The following is a 16,738-nucleotide window of genomic DNA, read 5'->3' on the forward strand; positions in this document are numbered from 1 at the left end:
TCACGTTCAATAGCAAACAATAATCAAAGAAAATGACAACTACAGTCGACTTGCTGAGATTCACGACAAACACAATGCACATACCTACGTAAAAGGAAGATAATAATTCTGAAATGCAAAGTTAAATCTGTACACTGTACCGAGAGTGGGAGGATTAGCATTTATCTTTACAAGTTGTTGCAATAATAATTACGAGCTCACGCGATGTACCAATGTTCTGTCGTTGCAAGGTAGTTTTTAGTTCTTTAAATATATACAATTAGAATCTATCGTGGTATTAAATTTCAGGTTTCAGTAGGGAAGTTTTCGACTGGTTTGGTTTGGTTGTGGTGACTGTAGGTTCCCTTTTTTATTAGAAGTAATGATATTTTAAACATTTTGTTTTTTTTTTCGATCGGGCCATCTATAATTATCTAAGTATTCTTGAAAATAGACCAAGAAGTCTACAACGTTGGAAAGAAGTATATTTAGAATTATTTAATTGAATATATTTTATAATATAAATGGAAAATGGAGAATAAATTGATATAACTTTATATCTTTAATGTCTCTATAATTTGTCCCCCTTGCAACAGCTAGTATAAAAAATAATTAACGTTAATCCTATACAATTATAAAAGTTCTATAGCTAACGGTCAATACTTAGTTTCAATATTGTAATTTTTACATAAAGATAAAGTACACCTGCATAAACTGTATTGTTCATTTAATTGCATGGTAGAGGACGTCATCGTCAAAGATAATAAATACTCTTGTAATTTAGTTGTAAATGAATGAATCACTTGCATTTTAAGTTCTTGCAATAAAGATTCTGCCGGGTTCCGTACCTCAAAAAGTAAAAACGGAATCCCTCAAGACCAGAAATATTTTATAAGTTGTAGGTATTTTCCGTTGATCTCCAATCTTGAAAATGGTAGTGAAGCCTCGGTGTGCCAATACGACTATCAACGTTCCCTACTATTTGTATGAAGTTAGAACACACAACCGAGTACATAATAAAAATACTATAGATTTGCATATATGAAATTTAAACAATGCCTTAATATAAAGAACTTCTGTATAAAATAGCATGGGAAATTATTTTAGTTTAAATAGCAAGTGGATTTATCAACTTTAATGTATTTATAATGGGTCAATTACAGTGTGAAGGTAACTTTTATGCATTATAGTATTATCACAGATGTAAAATGTGATTTTAAAAACAATTGTTATTATATATAATTCATAAATTTAAAAGGAAATACAAATAAAGGATAAAGAACGACGCTACAATACAAGAGGATGTGTAACGTCACTGTTAAATCGGAAAATAGAGTTATTTTATCTTTAGAAAATGGCAAATTCTTACGGGAAATTGTCCGAATTTTCTCTTGAGACTTGAGCAAACAATACGAATGTCTCTTTTACAATGTTCCTCAATATGTTTTAATAAATTTAGCGTTGTAATTTAGTTATATAATTTAAATTCACAACCAATTTTTTGAAATCCTAATAATTTAGTGTGGTACATAGCAAAGTTACATAACAAGATAGATCTATGTTTATACATATATGTAAAATTAGGAAATATTAAGACATATTTTAAAAAATGATCGACCTCACCGGATAGTAATAGTTGAATAGATTGATAGGACAGCGTCATATGTCAGAGGGTATGTAATATGTATGTCAAGTTCGGCACAACCGATCGGAGAACTAGGATTTAGGTTACAAAGGTCATAGCTGTAAGTATTTTTTAAGAGAAATGATAAACTAAAAGTTTTATATATATTTTTAATTAAAATATTTTTATCCACTACAAATCGCCTAAAAAAACCTTTACCAGAGAGTAATCTGTCATCATAGGCAGTCCAATTATTTTGTTGACAATAAGTAAATTCTAAATCTATTGGAATTAAAAATTACATTATAATCTATGTAAATAGGTACAAATAACGACATTTTTATTGTTTTTAAATTACTTTAACTATATATCTTAAATAAGACAGAAAGATACGACAAAATATCATGATCCAAATTATCGGCCTCAGTAGTATTCAACAACTTATATGATTCTAACATACTTAAGATCGCTTATGCATATTCATTAATAATATTACATATGTACGTATCTAAGTAACAAATATAAATACAATAGTAAGACGATAGTGACGCAGTAGGAACATATCAGACTTTACAGGATATCGTGGTATCAAATGTTAAAAAAATATATATATAGCCATGAGATCAGCATCTGACTGTCAACAGCAAAATTATGAGGTCCATTTTCACTGGAAAAAAAACAGGTTGTTCAATAAAACGAAAATATTTAAATGAAATTTCTGTGGTAGCGCAGCGTTGAGTTCGGCCACTTAACATACTTTACCATATTAAATTCTCCAGGATCAGCCGAAAGCGGACGGACGGTGACTTAATGGGTGGAGTGTCTTAACACTAGATTCCCAAGTTTCTCCTACCTATCCTGTTATGAGCGGAATACAGCATGAAGCTATAAAAAAGTCTACTTTTATATTCTACCACCCAAAACCCTACATCATTCCTAATTCATTAGGAAGGCTGCTGAAAATAAGGATGGAGAGTAAAATAAATAAAGTAATAAAGACAATGTTTTAGCTCAATTTTAATATTTGCCCAAAAAATAGATAAATGATTACTAATATCAAATGAAAAATGTAAAAAAAACATCAAGAACATGATGATAAAGTATTAATTGGCTGTAACAACAAAAAATACAATAAGTAAGATCGGTAAGGTCAATACATCGACAGTAAAAACTCCATTAAGTAAATGACGTTTACAACAATGTTATTTTATTTTTACATTATTAAGGTTCCGTATTTCAAAACGAAAAAAACTAAAACTTTATAGAAATATTGTCCGTCTGTCAACATCATTTAGCCCAAGATTATGTGGAGGATTATTTTTTATATCAATATTAAAAATTCAGGTTTTTAGCCCCTTGAAACAGAAAAAATCAGGCATCTAAGTTAACGCAAGCAAAAGATACGAGCATTTTTATATGAAATTATCGTTTTTTGCATGAAATTACTTAATTACGGTACTTCCCGTAGATCTCCAATCATAAAATTTGGCACGAAGTGAGAACTTACAATACTTATAAAGTAAAATATCCGAAGGGTGTAAGTTTACAGGTATTTCATAAAAAAAAATATTAGAAACTTGTAATTATAGTTTATTTCATACAAAATACGCTTGCACTTTTATAACTCCTTTTTCCCCATTTACCTACAATCCGGAAATTAATCCGTACCAATCAGTGACGAGACTGACTTGCAGGTAAACGGTTTCTTATAATAATTATTATTAAAATATTATTGATTTATTTTCTAAATAGTATTATAATACCCCTTTAAGTATATAACATTTTGAATTCATAAAAATAATCGGAATATGACAGTTATAATAAAAAACTATAACATGTAAATATCTTACTCTAGTTTTACTTTTTTCATAAAAATAGAAAATATATTACAAAAAAATTGGAATTCCATACATTTTTAAGTATGTTTTGATACATATACAGTATATTTAATACCATTATTTAAATAATACTTAATTCATTATTTAATTAGACAACCGAATAACACTTATTTCTCATACGTACTTCCTAATTTAAAATATCAGAGTATTTTTAAACTTATAACTATAATAACACGCAAAAGCAAGTAAGTAGTACTAACAAAGTAAATGTAGGCCGTCGTGGCGCGTGCCACAAGCGTTTTGCTTTGACGCGACGGTTGTTGGTTCGATCCCGACTCGGGAAAATTACTTTTTATTAATATTTTAATTTCTTCGCTCTGATACAAAGGCGAGAGCGCGGCCTCGGGTTCCGTCACTCAACAAGCGTTGCCTCGACAATTCGGCAGAAGGTAGGGAAAGAAGTGTGTTAGAACAAGGTTCCCTCTGCCTTCCTTGCTATAAGCGTGAAGCTTATATTTTATTACATAATATAAATGTTCGTCCATTCTTACTTCTTACACAAGTTTTTGAATTGTGTTTGTGAGGCTGACGCATGCCATTTTGTATGGCATTGTCATATCCTTTCCATATACGTACTATTGTGTTGTAATATGGTGACGAAAATTATACATTATTTATAACGAATCAAAAAATTATGTATACGAGATGAATAATGATAAATTAATGCTATTTTTATTATATTACAATACATACAAGGAAAGTGGCGTTGTGTTCCATTCTAGAACAAGAGGAAAGTGGAGAATGTAGGTTTACGCAACGCATTGAACGCAAAGGATATGAAAAGACACAAAATTAATAATAGGATATCGCGCCTATATTATTCGTTTGAAAAGAAAACCTATAGCCATATTTATTACAAGCAACACGCTCACGGCTTCATCCGCTTAATCTTCACAGTTATTTGTGTACACATCACACATCTATAGACAACTAAAATTTCAAATAAATTAAACCTACTAATAAAACAATTACATGTATAGATTATTAATAAAATTATTGCTCTTTTAAAATATATTCTTTACAATATTTTTACTAGGTGAGTATCTATCTATATGTAATTCTAAGCGCTACCTTCAATATATTACTTTTGAATAGAATAGCAGGTACAATTTATTATATAATCTTAACTTTATGTTGTTCAAGTGTCAATTAACCTTTTGAAACTGACTACGATTTTTTTGTATTCAATATGTTGTATTTATTTTTATTATTATACAATTATATTTCTTTTCTAGAATACAGTATCAACTCTAAGCTTATGCAACTATATGATTTTTTTTCTTAAAGCAGGTTATTAACAGCGATCTGTCTAAGCGGTTATATAAACCTTAGTATTTTTTATTTTGGCCATGACTACAATTTGAAAAAAATCTTAAAATTGCACGTCAAATACTCAGGGTAATTTAATAAATACAATATAATTTTCAAGAACATCATGATCCATGGCTCGGTGCGACAACGTCCGCTTTTCGACGTGATGGATGTGGATTTTATTCCAATTTGTAGGATTTAATTATTTTTAAGTCTGGAGACTTGAAAATCTGGCGAATAAAGCACGACGTTTGCAGTTCTGCCTCTCATATGTCTCAAATTTGGACGGAAAGTGGAGAACGATGTGTCATACTAGAAGCTACATCGTACTTTAGTAGATTAGAAATAAAAAATAAAGAATTTTGTTGCTAGTATTTGGTTCAACCTCGGTTGTACATTTTAACCTACATAGGTACATAGACCAATTAGCGACAATTACGTCATTACGATAAAAATGTTACTTTTTGAATGAAATGAGTGTCTCAACACAACACATCTATACTATTGTGATCTTACTATATAAAATTTTCTTTAAGGTTGATTATTTATAATATCGTCATGTGAAATTGTTTTCTTTGTAGTTTTATCCGTCTAATAATTTATTGTAATATTAATCTAGATTTGCTTATGATTTCGATTTTTGATTCTTGACTGTTTTTAGGGTTTCGTACCTCAAAATAAAAAAAACAAATATTGAAGTCTTTGGTCCCTTGGAGCGCAAAAAATCAAGCTGCTTAATCGACTTAATAAAAAGATTCGTGCATTTATAAATCTTTTACACTTACAGTTATGAAATTTGGCACGAAGTGAACTTACAGTACAAATAGGGGAAAAAATATAAGAATAGAAATTTATAGGTATTTCGTAGAAAAACATCATTTCAAACTTATATTTCTGCTTCATTTCATACATAATGAATACATTGTACTTCTCGTTGACCAGCAATCCTGAATTTAGTACGGAACCCTTGGTGGGGAGTCTGACTCGCATATGAGTATGGTTTATTACTTTAATTTCATTCATCGAAAGTACAGGTGAACTTACACTCGCCACCTTCAATGACTAGATTTTATCTAGAAACGGTAAATTCACATTCACAGACATTTTAATAAACATTAAAAAACGATATAACTACTGACTAAATCTACAAAAATCTTTTAAATAAACTTATTTTTTACACTTTAAAAAAATCTTCTAGTTAAATTTAATTTGTAATGTATCTTTTTTATCAAATCTTTAATAACGTCAGTTGTTTATTTTTCAAAGAGAACGTTATATCTAAAGCCTTCCTAAGTTGAATATTGTCATTAAATAAGATGGTATGCGAAGTGTTCGAAAGTTGTATACATACATACATGAGTAAACCGTATGTTTACATAACATTACGATTTACAATCCACTCGTTTTATTAGCGCGCCGATAAGAGAATCATAAAAAAATTCATGATAAATATCTACTGAGATGCAAATAACGAGATTCGAAATATTTTAAATTTTACTTTATATCGATGTCTGACAGTAAACTGGTAAAACACAGGTTTTCTTTTAAGCACGGTGTTGACTCTCAATTCGCAGTCTCGAATTCAAGCATAAAGCCAGGAACGGAGTGCCTAGACACTAGCTTCTCTCAGCCTTCCCTGCTATATGCAGAACTGGAAGAGAAGCTGAAAAATATATTTTTTCTATTGCTTATATCTTCGTTTTAAGGCCGACTGACTTAGTCGACCTTTGATTGTCGTCTTTTTTTGGCATTTTGGATTGTACTTTAGTTTAACCAATTCGGGTATATTTATATTAGGATATATTTATGTTTTAAGTATATTTATAAACATCCCGTGTGGTTTTGAATGCATATTACATACACCACGCTATTAATTAATGGTAGTATTACTGACATTTGTATGTACACATTTTTTTATATTTACGTTATTAATAAGTAAGGATAAAATATGAGGCCAGTCGTGGCGCAGAGGCAGAAAGTGTGACTGTAAATCGACTGCTTGTGGGTTCGATCACCAGTCAAGGAAGTGAAATATTTATTTAAAATGTATATTTCCATTTCTTCATTATGGAGCCGAGGCAAAGTGCGGCGTTGTGTTCCGCCACTCAACACGCAACGCCTCCAGAATTCGGCGGAAAGTGGGGAACGGAGTGTCTTAACACTACGTTCCCTCTGCCTACCCTGCTGCGTGCGGGATACAACGTGAAGCTGATTTAATTTTTTTTTTAGGATAAAATATTAGTACGTAATTGTCAAGTATAAAATGAAATTATTTAGTTATTAACCCAAATAAAATACTGTTATTTACTTTTTTCTAGTTTCTTTTTAATGAATATGTTACAATTTAACGAATATGGAAATTTATTTATCTAATTAGTATTCATTATGTATGCGCATTTTTTATCTTTTAGTTATAATCTAGTTTAAATAACTTTTACAATGTTATTATGGCGTATTTATATACCTGAATATACTGGTATGTACCTAACTGAACTCGATGGCAAAAGTTATAATTTATTACAAGGATGCAATATAAGTCTAAATTGTAATAAATCTCTATAATACTTTCTTTCGTCTTACTTCGTCTCGGCAAAAGGAGTACAGGCCGCCCTCCAACCAGGTGGACCGACGACCTCAAGAAGACAGCGGGAACCCGCTGGATTCAAAGAGCGCAGGACCGGACGAAGTGGCGAGCATTGAGGGAGGCCTATGTCCAGCAGTGGACTTTAAAAGGCTGATGGATGAAATACTTTCTTTGAACTCCAGCAAAGAAATGCGTGAAAAATTAAAAAGAATGCCAAGTAACAACTATGAAGAATTAATATATAATTCTTTCTGATGTAGAGTCACAAAGCTAAGACTTGATGCAACAATGTGGAAGAATAACCAAGTAAAATATGAAAAAATATATGAAATTAAAAATAAATGAAAAATTTTCCATAAAATTTAAGCGACATAAAGAACGGTAAAACTTTATTGTTACGTGCACAAGTCATTTATTCATATTTTGTTGTAATTAAATATATATTATTTAAAATTGTTTGAGTAAGCTGGCTGTTATTTAAAAGATTTTTTCGTTTCAAACTCCTTCAATTGACGTGTGAGTCTTAAACAAATAAAAATGTTTGCATTTTAATTAGCGCATTGACAAAAAAATGTATTACGTTTATTTATCTTTATATTTTTTACTTGCAATATACATGATGCCAACGACATGTTATATCGTTCAGGCAAAAAAATAAAGAAAAAATGACATACTTTGTAGTATACCTTTACTTACCGTTTTCATTACGTTATTTATTTTTACACCTGTGCAACGAAATCTATATTATTATTGTATAGATGACATTTTTTTAAATCAAAGTTAATTGTACTAATAATTTGATATTTTTGCATTATTGTATGCAATGCCGATATTTTAAGTAACAACTGATCTTGTCTTGAGAATACCTTTCCTAAATTCCGAAAAAAATATTACTTAGAGATTTAATTCTTTAAGCTTTTGTTTTGATTTGGTAGTGTTTATATTTATTTATACAAATTTACAATACGAATTTGTAAGCGGGCGTAACCACGTCCAAATACGTATCTACATAATAAATATTACACTGCCGCTGCAGCTGGTGCTAAGTTAAAAACTAAATATGTATACTCTTTTGTTATATGCATTTTCTGTGTTTGGCATATTTAAAACAGTAAACTTTCGAAAAGTATTTTTAGTAAAATATGAAAACAATGCTTGCTTTTTGGACATAAATAGAAAGAATAAAATTCACAAGACTTATAAACATTTATATAACTAACATTATTAACTAAAGAGTACGACAATAACTAATATTTTATTATCTAAAACAATAAAATTAGTAAATACAATTAAAAATATACGTATTAAATTATAAAATCAAATAAGTTTAAAAACTTACATATTTTTTTAAAAATAGGCTGATTGTTTTTGGTGCACTTTATAAACACATTCACAGTCAAGAAACGGAATAATAATTTAAAAAAACTAATCCGCGCCAAAACTCTACAGACGCTGACAGCGCGCGCTTTGACGGATAGCGCAGTACTGAAGCAAGTGAACTGTGAAACAAACTACATGATAGGTTGTGAGAGGATTTTACGGTGAAAAAAATATTGAAGTTTTGTATTTGTCTGTAGGTAGGCATTTTAATAACATATACTTTACCAAATACTTGATATATTTCACTTTTTAGTGAATATTTGGTAAATTATGTAGATTCATATTTAATTGACTGTAACATTTTATATGTAATGTAGGTATAGTATTATATAGCGATTGTCAATAAAATAATCTAACTAAAAATATTATTGCGACTGTAAACACGACGGGTTGTAGATTTGACTCCCACTCGAGTGGGAATTCCATTTCCTCGAGGAAATAAAATATTGAATATATTCATTTGCTCGCTCTGTAAACGAGGCAAAGCGCCTCTTTGACTTCTAACACTCAACATGCATCAGAATTTCGTGGAAAGTGTCAATGGTGAAAAATCTACACTGGGTTCCTAGGTTCCCTCTGCCTATTCTCCTTATAGCGGTATACAGCGTAAAGTTTAGTTTAGGGATACGGCCCTCGGTATTAAAAATTATGATATTATATATCGGTACCACATGGTGGTAATCGGTTCGTATCATTAATATTTTTAGTTTTATATTCACGGATTTACTATTAATTTAAAGAAATATTATGTATTGCGACTATCGGATGTATAGTCCAACAAGAAGTCTCCATTTATATTGAGTTATGTTTGGTAAAACTTTTTTTTTCTATATACCTAACTACATGAAATGTAACAACATCAGAGTATTTCAGAAATAGAGCGTAATTAAGGGGAACCCCCTCACATTTTAGATGTACGTATCCATCCGCATATCTTAAACAATTGTAGTGAGCCATTATCTTCAATAATCTTCAGATGACATTCATTTTACTGCAACTAAAGAAGTGGTTATATAAGTAATATCATATCATATGACATTCCCTGTCTAAGGGAACATAGACTCTGCCTAAGTACAGATACCTAAATACAGAGTTATTGATAATACCACTAATTTCGTTAACGGGGATATATAAACTACATTGTAACTTGTGTTATGAAAGAACCTATGGTAGAAGGAATAGTAAAATGTTGTACGATATATTTGGTATTTTATTAAGATATATTTAAGTGAAATACTTAATCTATACTAATATAATAAAGCGGAAGAGTTTGTTTGTTTGAACGCTAAGATATCTGGATATACTGGTCCGATTTACTATATTTTTCTTTTGTATGAAAGCTGCATTTTTCAGAAATGCTATAGGCTATATAACATTACATAGCACATATATACTAATATATTAAAATACTTTCTAATTTGACATGCAATTTATTCTGCCATGTTAATAACAACCGTCGAGTCGCTACGCGACCGTTACCGCGACATTTTGACATTCATTCTTATGAAAATAAATATAAAAGTCACTTTTAGCATTTTATCTAGATTGAAATTATAGTTAACGGTATAACATTCTAATAAATAATTAAGGAGATGTCACTGATTCGCAATGACCTAGCCTTCGGGCGGCATAGTAGGAGTATGACCGACGCGAAAATATTCTTATAGTTCAAGCAGGCGTAGCCGCGTCCGGGTCCGCTAGTCAAATATATGGCCAACATCAAAATTGATATGGACACTCTACTACCCCATCTACCCCCATAAATATCCCATCGTGCGGGCCTTATGACGTTAGAAATAAACAACAAAAAATTAAAATAGTAATAATTAATAATAATCAAACAAATTAGACGAAAATAAGGCGAAAAGAGTATTCTGTCGTACGAAACAAACGCGCGCAGTATACTCGTTGGTCACTCATTGGTGGACTAAAGACTGGTGTAAAATAGTTGCATATTATTGAAAACAAAACACGACTAGTAAACATAGCTACTTGTATATATGGGGGTTCCCGTTATGGCCCCCCCTCCTTTACATGGCGCCACGGTAATTTTCTAAATTGTCGTTCCGTCCTACTCTCTAATAATACCTGCAATCATATCTCTAATAACATATAAAATTCCAGTACTCACTCCTCGTTCTAATTTTGGCAGGTATGATTTACAATAGGAATTTTTTATGGTTCCATACTTATAAATATTAGATATTTTGTTTATTAAGCTGAATGGTTGTCGTTGATTTTTCAATTACAATACAAATTTGCCCTATAAAGAATTTAGTATAGAAATCACTATAAGTTCTTTGATTTTTTTATTTTAAATATATGTATAAACAATTTATAAACACATCGCGCATTGTTTATTATTTTTAAAGTGAAAATAATAGCTTAATTTTAAGTAGCATTATGAAATAATTGATATACGTTACTAAAAATCATGTTCTAGGATATTTTCAATATTCAATATATTTGACACTGACTGTACACGATGATTTCATCCTATCCTATCCTATATCTTATAAAACAAAGTCGCTTTTCGTGTCTATCTGAACTTTCTAACTCTTCTTCTTCTAAACCACCCAACGGATTTTTATGCGGTTTTCACCATTAGGTCGAGTATTTCTCAGGGAAGGTTTATATATAGTTTATTATTTATACATTCTTATGTAAATTAACATAAATACGATAAATGTGTATAAAATCCCACCCGTTGAGCCACTTTCGCGCATGCGCTGCTTTAATGGTAAGTATTACATGAAAATAATGTACTGGAGTATTGTTCCTCTTAATAAGATCTACAAAAAAGTCCGCGAGAGCATATTTTTATCTTTTAAGGATAACGTGTAGTGATCATATTTCTGTCTAAAAATAGTAATTTCAATATATTTTTTATTGTGAGGGATATTTTTCCATAATGGTATTAATCCTTAACCTTTAAAATACTTTATTAATTTTCTACGTTAAACGAAGATAAAATTTGCTGTTTACACTATTTCGAAATTGCGAATAGTTTTAGAGAAAAACGCATTTAATTGTTGACACATCACGCCGTTGACTCATCAGCTGTGCCGACTCAAGTTTTACTTATCCCTTACTCTCAGCATATAAATAAGTATATTAGTTACGTTGGCCATTTAATGTAGATCAAAACTGTCTTTTACTGTTTTTCATTTTAATAAGTACTTTAGAAGTTACAATATCAAAACATCCTTGCTGCGAAACGCGCCCCGCGACGTTTTGCTTATACAAGCGCGTCATGAGCAGTCATCCACGCGGGCGGCCCGGGTTCGATTCCCGGCCAATGCATTCTATTTAATTTTCCTCACAGGCAGCCACGTAGTGCTTGCTTTTCTATGATATATTTGGTTTCATATTTTTTGTAGTAGTTATTAGTAGGTAGGTTTTTGTTTATAATATCTTCCGTTTAAAAATTGTCATTTAACTATCTAAAAATAGTCATCTAAATATATTTTAATAAGTACTTGAAAAGATTAGTAGATTAGAAGATTTAAAATTACGGTACCTGCTAAAAAATCCTTGCCGAGTAAAACAATTGGAAAATCCTTATTGAAACTACGAAAATGCGGGTTGCATTAGAGTTTAATTAATTTTCACATTATCTTAAGTGCTTTGCAAACATACATTATATGAATAATCCAGTAGTAAAAGCGGGCGAAGCCGCAAAGGGGTCGCTAGTATTGTATAAACAAAAGGGACACCATAATATATAGTACAAAATAAAACAATTACAAATATTTATATAATTTCATTTATTTAAATTGTATAGTATTCACATCATCGCTCCGTTTCAACATATGAAACACCAGCTTTAGATACAAAATGAGAACACAATGTGTCACAAATAAACTAGATATAAATTGAAATGCATCCAACGAAAGCTAATATAAAACCAGGCATGTTACGGAGCTCCATCGGATATCCGAAATAAAGAAATCTCTCTAATTGGTGTAAATCTTTCGGACAAATTGTTTCGGATATGGGCGGAGTCTAAATGAGACTTGTATGGACAAGTTTTTTATATTGTCTGACCGAACTGACAAACTGAAGCTTAGTACGGAGTTATTTTTATTACTAATAATAAACAACAAATATCATGAACTGTCAATTATTTCTCTTTATAATTCTTTAAAAAATGAAATTCGCAAGTAAATAATAAGCTTAAACGAAATTATTCAAACTTACGGAGAATCCGAAACAATTGTGTATCTATAAACGAAATCGTAACTGAAATAGAATTATTCTTATATCCGTTTCTGAAATATTACATCCGTAACATTCCTGTATAGAATCTAGGGTCCGCTATATATAACATTGGGATATAGCAAATTATTCTTATAATTAAACTTACTTGGCAGTTTAATGAGAAAATGATCAAATGATTTAATACTGATCGCCAAGCCGATAGCTTATGAGGTTGTCATTGGAATTATCCTTTCGGCTTACAAATAAACATTAGTGAACACCCTGTAGTTATTATAGGTGATTATTCATATGTATGTACGACTAACAATAAAATTAGTATACTCAATGGTTGTATGTATATTTGTGCGTAAACAACAAGATACAAACACACGCACATTGTTTCATTTATTATTTTATTTATTATTAAAAGCGAATAATTCAATGTCAATGAGAACAAAAACGATCATAAGCTATCACAATATTTGAACCTACTAGTTTACGTTGTTAGTGTAATACATATAGGTACATCACTAGCATAACGAAACGAATGCAGATTCGACTATACTCCCACAACACTAGTAAATTAAAAAAGCTTCACAATAATTGACTAAATACCTTAAATGTTATATGGATAAAACAAAAAAAAATAGACTAATTTCACGTGTGTACATTTGTACTAGACACTTATCGATTGAGCATAATAAATGGAAGGCAGTCAACTTAAACAAGTACAGCTATAAAAAGAAATGCTATTGAGTATAAAATGTCAATGAATGAAAAAAATCGATGAAGCAATTGTACTGTTCAATTAAAGAATTTAAAATTCCCTTTTAATATTCACAATTGAATACATCGAAGAACTGTTGAAATCGACATAAAAAGAAACAAATATGAAGCTGTATTAAAAAAAACGTTAATCATCCATCTCACTCACTCTGTAAGAGTGTGAATGAAAATGTATATTTCAACAATTCTACGAAGAAAAAAAAAACAATGAAAATTTCATTGTAATCCATATAAATTCCTCTATGTAAATAACATACATACTATAACTATTGGAAAAATAAAATGCATTAATCAATTATATATAGAAACAATATAAATAGGCCTTTTGTAAATAATACAAATATTTAGGAAGACAAATAAACAATTAGGGGGGGATCTGTCAAACATTGCACTGTTTATGAGAAACGCCGCAGACGACCGGACTGATATGTTTGACGGTAAACTAATAAACACAAACGGCCTAAATTAATGCTATTCAATATTATTTACTGTAATGGACACGACTCTATTTTACTCGCCGTCGATCCAATATTACACTATTATCCACCAATGTACCTTACTTAGTCCCTAATTAGATAAAAAAGGCCTTGCGACTAACTAAACTTACGTCCTTTAAGAATTCTCAAGTCATTCACATTTCTATATCACTTGAGGAGGATTAACTTATACGAGACGCTTACGTCGAATAAAAATAAAACAAAAATGACAGTTGATCTGTAGAAATTCGTTATTAGTCACACACAATAGCTTAACCTAGGGGGTTTCGAGAGCGAATTTTTTTTTTCAATTACAACTATATCAAATATTGCGATAACTACCACGAACGAAACAAAGCGAGACTCCATTGAAATTCAGCTAAAATCTTGTATAAAGCGGTACAAGATTCTACGAATGTTCAAAGCGCTTGGAAGGCAGTACACAAAAAATTCACCTCTCGAAATTACAAGTCGTTTCGGTAAAATGTTCAAAGAGTTCCCTTAAACAGTGGTCGAGGATTCCTATCACTAACGAGACTTAGGAGGCACTAACATCGACACGCTCGAATCAACGTCCTTAAAATGTATAATACATAGAAAACAGTAAAACTCGCACAATTCCACTAGTTGTCTGTATAACATACGTTAGTCTTTATTTATTTACTGAGATCATTTTAGCCGCCGCGACCGCCATTGCCCCAAACGCTACTACCATCGAGTAGTTAGGAACATGAGTCGTTAACGTAATAGTATTCGGTTCAAAGGGCGCGAGGTATTGCACCTCGCGCCCGTTGTAGGGAATACACCTAATGGCAATAGTAATTCGATGTACAAGCTTATTGTATACCGACATTAATCGACATTTTAATACAATTTAAATGCAACACTCGATTTTAAGCGTATTTTAAATCTATATCGAAGTTACAAGAGCTAGGCAGTGTAGGGTTAAGCGTTCGACACTAATGGTGTGAGGCAATGGCGGGGGTCACCTCACTTCACTTACAAAGTTCAGAGTTTAACGCCGTGAGCCGCACTATTTCAATCACTTTTGCACTAAATTGTCGTTTTTTAAACTATTTAACTATTTCAAACACTTTAGCCCGTAGACCGCGCCGTATAACACTGTTTCTGGACAACAGACTCTATTTTCAACAGAATTAGTCCAATGTACCACACTATTAGTATTTTTAATACTGTTATTTCTTCCGCCGTTTTTATTTTGTGTTGGCATATGATTGCTTTCCCTTGGCTGAGTACAAATTGCGCCATCATTTAATGAAATTTTAGAATTACTAGGCACCAAGTATTGTTTTCGTATGTTATCTTCGGATTTTCGTCTAATGTTTTCGTAATGAGGGTATTTTGATTCATTGCGAATGGTGGTATTTCTTGCACCTAAATTAGAGAGACTCCAGCTGGAACCATGTGGCTCGTTCCTTTTGTAAAGATTGCCATCAAATTTGCAATGAGACAAATGTGTCTCATATTGGCAATGTCCAATATCACTCATGTAGCTTTTTCTGCTGTCCGTACGTGGAGTGTTGGCAGGTAACGCTAGACTATTAGAACTGGCCATTATTTGAGGATTTTCTATACATTTTTGGTATGCTAGTAAATTAGCCTGGTTCCAGCTTAATTCTTGTGTTTCAGTGCATGTTTTGCGTTGAACTCTTTTTTGCATATGATCTAAATGTCCATCATTTTTGTTACTTATATTTACCCAACTTGAACTAGGTTCGTTATCTATTGGAAAATCTCTTCTATAATCATAAAGTTTTTTACTAATAGCATCGGCTCTACTTTTTAAACTTAAGAACGTGTGGTCACTGGATTGAATAGGTTTAGTATTAAAATCTGTCGACAAATTCGCTATCATTGCACATTGAGCGTTGAAACCACGCACTATATTGTATAGAGCTTGGGCCTGGACATGGTCTGACTGGTCCTGACGCGTATTGCAAAGAGCCTGTGCCTGGCCCGATTGGTCTTTGGCTCTGTATACACCCTGAGCCTGGACATGGGCGTGTTCTGATTGGCCCTGGCATTCGTGGTCTGCACGGGTATCGTATATAGCCTGAGTCTGAGTGTGTTCTGCTTGGTCCAGACCAGTATTGTATAGGGTATGGACGTGGTCTTGCTGGTCTTTGCGGGTATTGCATAGAGCGTGGGAATGTTCTGACTGCGCCAGACGGGCATAGTGGGTATGGTCTGTTGAGTCCAGGCGAACATGGTTGGTATGTTCTGTTGGGTCCAGGCGGGCATGGTGGGTATGTTCTGTTGGGTCCAGGCGGGCGGCGTGTAAGAGGCGGGCGCGGTCACACGAGGTGGTCGCGGTCGTCGAGCGAGGCATCGGAGTCGCGGTCGGCGCGCAGCTCACGCTCGAGGTCGAGGCTGCGGCGCTCGAGCTCGAGGCGCGCGCCGACCACGCCTGCGCGGCGAGGCGCCTCCAGCGATGACACCTGGAATAAAACATTTATTTTAGTACTTAATATTCAAATGT

General features: G+C 32.1%; 3 protein-coding genes across 3 annotated transcripts in view; all 3 read right to left on the reverse strand.

The window, feature by feature from the left end:
* Nucleotides 1–8,890, reverse strand: part of anne (polyamine-transporting ATPase anne boleyn) — a 33,329-nt gene extending 24,439 nt beyond the window's left edge. Inside the window, exon 1 of the mRNA XM_085201662.1 lies at nucleotides 8,736–8,890. The gene's annotated coding sequence lies outside the window, so the exon portion shown is untranslated. The remainder of the gene's footprint in view (nucleotides 1–8,735) is intronic.
* The window catches only part of P5cr-2 (Pyrroline-5-carboxylate reductase-like 2), a 379,085-nt gene that overhangs the window by 150,811 nt on the left and 211,536 nt on the right, over nucleotides 1–16,738 (reverse strand). The window lies entirely within an intron of this gene.
* Nucleotides 16,558–16,738, reverse strand: part of Dyrk3 (Dual-specificity tyrosine phosphorylation-regulated kinase 3) — a 112,452-nt gene continuing 112,271 nt past the window's right edge. The window contains exon 8 of the mRNA XM_085201664.1: nucleotides 16,558–16,697. The gene's annotated coding sequence lies outside the window, so the exon portion shown is untranslated. The remainder of the gene's footprint in view (nucleotides 16,698–16,738) is intronic.

This window comes from Heliconius melpomene, chromosome 18 (assembly GCF_056956725.1).
Source record: "Heliconius melpomene rosina isolate 202511_hmr_F chromosome 18, ASM5695672v1, whole genome shotgun sequence".
NCBI classification, from domain to species: Eukaryota; Metazoa; Arthropoda; class Insecta; order Lepidoptera; family Nymphalidae; genus Heliconius; species Heliconius melpomene.